The following is a 4,868-nucleotide window of genomic DNA, read 5'->3' as shown; positions in this document are numbered from 1 at the left end:
TAGGGCTGAGTCTGGCTAGGACAGCCAGCGCAGCTGTGACTGGCAGTAGTAAGAGACAGGGGATAGGACTGCAGGCTGCAGCCACACAGCTGCTTGAAGGTTGGTCTGGTGTAAGGGAGAGACAAAGGGGAGTCTGAATTATTCATCGTAATTTCTCAGCAATTTCCTTTAACTAAGATATTGCAGACTGTTAGGCCTGGGCTGAACCTGGGCCACAGATGTGTTATTATTGGGCCTGTACTGTATTAAAATTGTAATTTCTTAAAAATTGGTTGCCAGCACATAAACCCTGGGAGATTTCACATTAAAGATCTATCTTCCACTAAAAACTGGGACGTTTAGAGGCGCCCGGGTGGCTCAGTCAGTTAAGCATCTGACTTTGACTCAGGTCACGATCTCACGGTTCATGAGTTTGAGACCCGCATCGGGCTCTGTGCTGACAGCTTGGAGCCTGGAGCCTGCTTTGGATTCTGTGTCTCCCTCTCTCTTTGCTCCTCCCCCACTCCTTCTTTTTCTCTCTGTCTCTCTCTCTGCCTCTCTCTCTTTCTGTCTCAAAAATACATAAACACTAAAAAATTTTTTTTTCAATAAAAAAAAATTGGAACATTTAGCAACACAGGGCCTACGTTGGTGGCAACAGGAGCTTTCCACTCAGATGGGACATCCATTTTCCATATGACCTCAGTTTTTACTCCTCTTAACTGTCTCCCACCCAGCTGGCTTCATTATTCAGCTACCTGCCTGGTCCCCCGTTCTACCTGGATTAGTTCAACAAAAAGTCTCTTGGGTCAATTGAAAAATTTTCATTGGGTCACTTCTCTGCTTATAAGACCTTGCTAGGAATGGTGGGAAAAGGAAAAGATATTCCTGCCCAAATGGGAAAGAAGAGATGAACATGTGCTATAATGAGGGACACGGCTGAAAGACCGCAAGTCAGCGTCAGAATTCGGAGAAAGAGATGCCATGGATATTCTTCGTCATTAAGCTTCTTAAGCTTCTGTATTTGATTACTTCCAGTTTCCAGAAAAGGAGACAAACCATTTCTCTTTCCTGCAAAAGAAATTCTTAGGAAGTTTAGAATGTAGCCATTTAACCCGTCTAAGTGCATGAGGCATCTGTATTCTGATTGCATTTTCAAGAAAATCTCTTTGTTAGGCAGAATAAGAACCCACGTCCAGGCAATCAGTATCACTCTCACCTGAGAGAATATAAAAAGAAATGACGCTCAATAGACTACAGAGATTTGGAAGAAGGATTAATACCACCAGCTCCATTCTGCAACTCTTCGAGAGCCCACACGGAAAAGCTCATGCTTCAAAAGGATTGTCATTGTTGAGAAAGACCGGGGCAATGTTTTTAAAATTCTAAGTTTAATTTAATATCGACTCTCTGGCTAGACTTGTGGTCTGGGTTTGCTTGATGAGAGGAAGGCTGACACAGAAAGCAGGAAAGGTCAAGGTCTTATTGGCATTAAATAGGGAACAGTTGGCTACTTTCCCTAGGAGCAAACTCATGGCCCATTATGCCACCGCTTTGCTCATATTTGAAAACAAGAACTAGTCAGCACAGCGGGACAGTTTAAAGACACTGCCGATGGCTGGGAGATTCCAGTCTCTCGCGTGATGTAGCGCATACACATACATGCACGAGATGCCGTGCTTCTGGTAATGAATGGTGATCAGTGAGGACACTGAGCAACTGGAACGATCAGTAAAGACCTCGTTTGAGTCTTAATAAAAATGAACATTTATTGACCACTTATTATGTCTTAGACACTGTCCTAAGTGCTTTGTATATATTACTGAATACTTACAACAGCCTTACAAAGTAAGCTCCATAATACTCCCATTTTACAGATTCAAAAAAGGAGGCAGAGAGAGGCTAAGTGAGTTCCCCGAGGTCACCAGCGACCCAGAGCACCAATGGGAGGCGAAGTCAAGTTTGAGGCCGGTGTGTATGCCATTAGCCACCAGGCGATACTTGGGTTCAGCGTGCCTTGCTCTTTCACTGTGGGGATTACGAGCCCTCAAACTTCTGCTTTTTAGAAGAAATTGGGTAATGTTAACAGTCTGGGCGTTCGTGAGTTTATAAGTAGCCCCCCAGACCGAGGAAAAGACCACAGTCCTTTTCTTTCATTCCACTCCTGGACATCGCAGGAGAAAATCACAACATCAGGGCGAATGGTTTCATACAAGGACACCGTAAGCTCAGAAAGAGGTCCCAGAGCTGCTCAGCGCTGCTTGCATTCATCGGCAGGGGGCCAGCACAACTGCTGTCCCCAGGTGCCAGGCTCTTAGGCTGCAGTTCCCACCAACCCCTCTAAGATGCAGACCTCGGCAGAAGACCCTTGCGCCAATTCGCTGAGAAAATGAGACCAATGTGACATGATCTAGCCTCTCCTTCCCTGCTAGGATGCCGTGTGCTCACTCCTTCTTTACTTCAGCCCTGTTATCTCAGAGGGAAAAAAAGCTCCAGTCTTCCCATCAGAGACTGACCCTACTTTTGTGCTCACCACCCCCTCCCTGCGGCTTCCGAGGCCTGCTTCTGCAGTTACCTCTGGCATTTCTTGGCTGGGGAGTCTTTCTACCCTCTGTTGATCCCCCCTGGGGGTGAGGGGGTGGGCGGTGGAGTGAAGGCAGGGGCCTAGTGACTAGGAGCTCAGCTTCTCGATCAGGCTGCCTGGCTATACGCCCATGCATTAGTCACTGCCTGACCTCGGGCACGAAGGCTCAACTTCATCTTGACAATGGAACCGGTTGGGAAGCCTAGCATGGTCGAGACGACTGAGGGAGCTAAGTCGTGCTGAGCGCCGTCCGCATCCTGGATCTCGCTACTTCCTTTCTGTGTCAGCGTTCTTCGCTTCCTCCCTCCACCAGCTTTACGCTCACAAACGTCACTGCAACCACTCTAGGTGACACCACTACTTGCTCAGTTGGTTGAGCGTCGGACTCTTGATTTTGGCTCAGGTCAATGATCTCGTGGTTCGGGGGTTCGAGCCCTGCGTCAGGCTCCTGCTGGCAGCGTAGAGCCCGCTTGGGATTACTCTCTCTCCCTCTCGCTCTCTGCCCCTCCCCCAATTGGGTGCACTCTCTCTCTCAAAATAAGTAAACTTTAAAAAATCGGTTTGAAAAAAAAAAAAGAGGAAGAAACTTTAGTAACAGCAAAGTCTAGGTAGAACAGTGGAGACGTGCCCATGGGCTCTGAGGTCAGACCACCCGGCACCGCCTACTGCCCTCTGTGTGACCTCAGGGAAGTTCCTTAAGGGCTCTGTGCCTCAATTTCTCATCTCCCTGCGGAGTTGTTGAGAAGTCTGAAATTAGTGATTCTGAACAGAGCGCTCAGAAGAGGGCCTGTTCCAAATAGGCATTGAGGGAAAGGGTCCTTGTTATTATCAGAATTGGCACTTTAGAGACCTTTCTCATGTCCCGTATCAGGAGATCAAGCAAATACACAGACTTGCATGAATCTTAACATCACAATCAGATGCGAGGGATCAGAGTTTATCGGCAAGAAGCCTGTTTACTAGATAAGGAAGTATGGGGCTATAGAAGGTTAAACTCAGAATAATAAAGTGCTGCAACACAGACTCCTTCCCAGCAGCTATGGCCCAGGAATCGTGATTAAGTCCAAAATTCTTACCAGCGGGATTGAAAGTCCTCCTGCCAGTTCCATCGCGACTGGTTCCGCCAAAACTCTGATCATGTGCCTCTTAAAGGAAGTTGGGAGCACAGGCGCAGAGCACATAGAAAGCTGAAGGGGCTTTGGGGGATCCTGGCTTTGGGGTACCTTCCGGTTTCCACCGGTGAGCACAGCGCGCCGTGGGGGTTGCGGGCCGGCTCCTCACTCGGAAAACAGCGGGGTTTTAGACCCGGGGAGTCCCTCTTCCGGACCGTGAGAAGCAGAGGCTCAGAGAGACGTGTGCTGTCTGTGGACTCCTTTTGTGTGCACTTCCTGGGTGGTTCTTGCGTCTTTCATCTCAGTTACTGACTCAGCTTCACCCTGCTTAGCTTGCAAGACCTTTCAGGGAAACCAGAGCGCGAGATGCCGGCGCTGCGAGTGTCACCTATGATTAAGGAGCCGGAGGGAGTGATTTATGTGGAAGGATTAAAATCTCTCAATGTGGATGGCCGGTGCTGCTCTCACTGAGTGGGGCTTCAGGCATTTGCCAACTGCCCGGCCGGAGTGCCACAGGCTTCCGTCGTGGGGGGACGGTTGAAGGGTGATGCGGGTGGCAGAAACGTCATGATGTTAAATAAAACAAGGCGCTACTTCCGGAGGAGCGGAAAAGACCAGACTGAGACAGGAAATTTTTCTGCGGCTCTTGTCAGGCCACTGGATGTCTCCGGAATTTTCTACACGTAGAACTTGAAGCTCCCTCATCAGAGAGACAGTTCTCAGTAGCTCTTACCTCTTTCCCCTGCAGAGCCCCCTCGCCCCCATTCCTGGGGCTCCCTTTGCTTCCTCCCACTGTCCCTCCACTAAGGCCCCTACCCTCTACCCCCAGTCTTTCCCGCTACCCCTTTGCTCCTCCCCTCCCCAGAGCCCCTCTTCCACCATTCCAAAGAGAGTTCCTCTGTGCCCTGATTTTAAGTGAGGACCACGGGCCTAGAGTTAATTGGATAAATTCTTTACTATTCAACTTTAAGCAAGATAATTAACTGAGTCTCCCAGATAACACTGACCAAACCCTTCGGAAGCATTGAGACTTTTCAACCCCGGATGTGTGTGTATGTATGTGTGCTTTCATTTGTGTGTATAAACAGAAGCAAGGGTGCTTTACAACAGCCTGAACATGACCTCATGTAGGTGACAGTGTATTCCCAACATGGCTAAGCAAAGATGTGCGGTCATTGACTTAATTGGAGTGG

At 48.7% G+C, this 4,868-nt stretch overlaps 1 long non-coding RNA gene across 1 annotated transcript; it reads right to left on the bottom strand.

Moving 5' to 3' along the window:
• Positions 1–980: 980 nt before the first annotated feature.
• Positions 981–4,462, bottom strand: LOC109502830. Its single transcript, XR_006583495.1, has 2 exons — positions 3,640–4,462; positions 981–1,198 (listed from the first exon to the last, which is right to left on the bottom strand). It is a non-coding gene; the product is annotated as an uncharacterized LOC109502830 (long non-coding RNA).
• Between the last annotated feature and the right edge of the window lie 406 nt (positions 4,463–4,868).

The sequence above is a fragment of the Felis catus genome, chromosome C1, assembly GCF_018350175.1.
Source record: "Felis catus isolate Fca126 chromosome C1, F.catus_Fca126_mat1.0, whole genome shotgun sequence".
NCBI classification, from domain to species: Eukaryota; Metazoa; Chordata; class Mammalia; order Carnivora; family Felidae; genus Felis; species Felis catus.
Note: the sequence above shows the minus strand (reverse complement) of the source record. Positions and strands in the feature narration are given on the sequence as shown.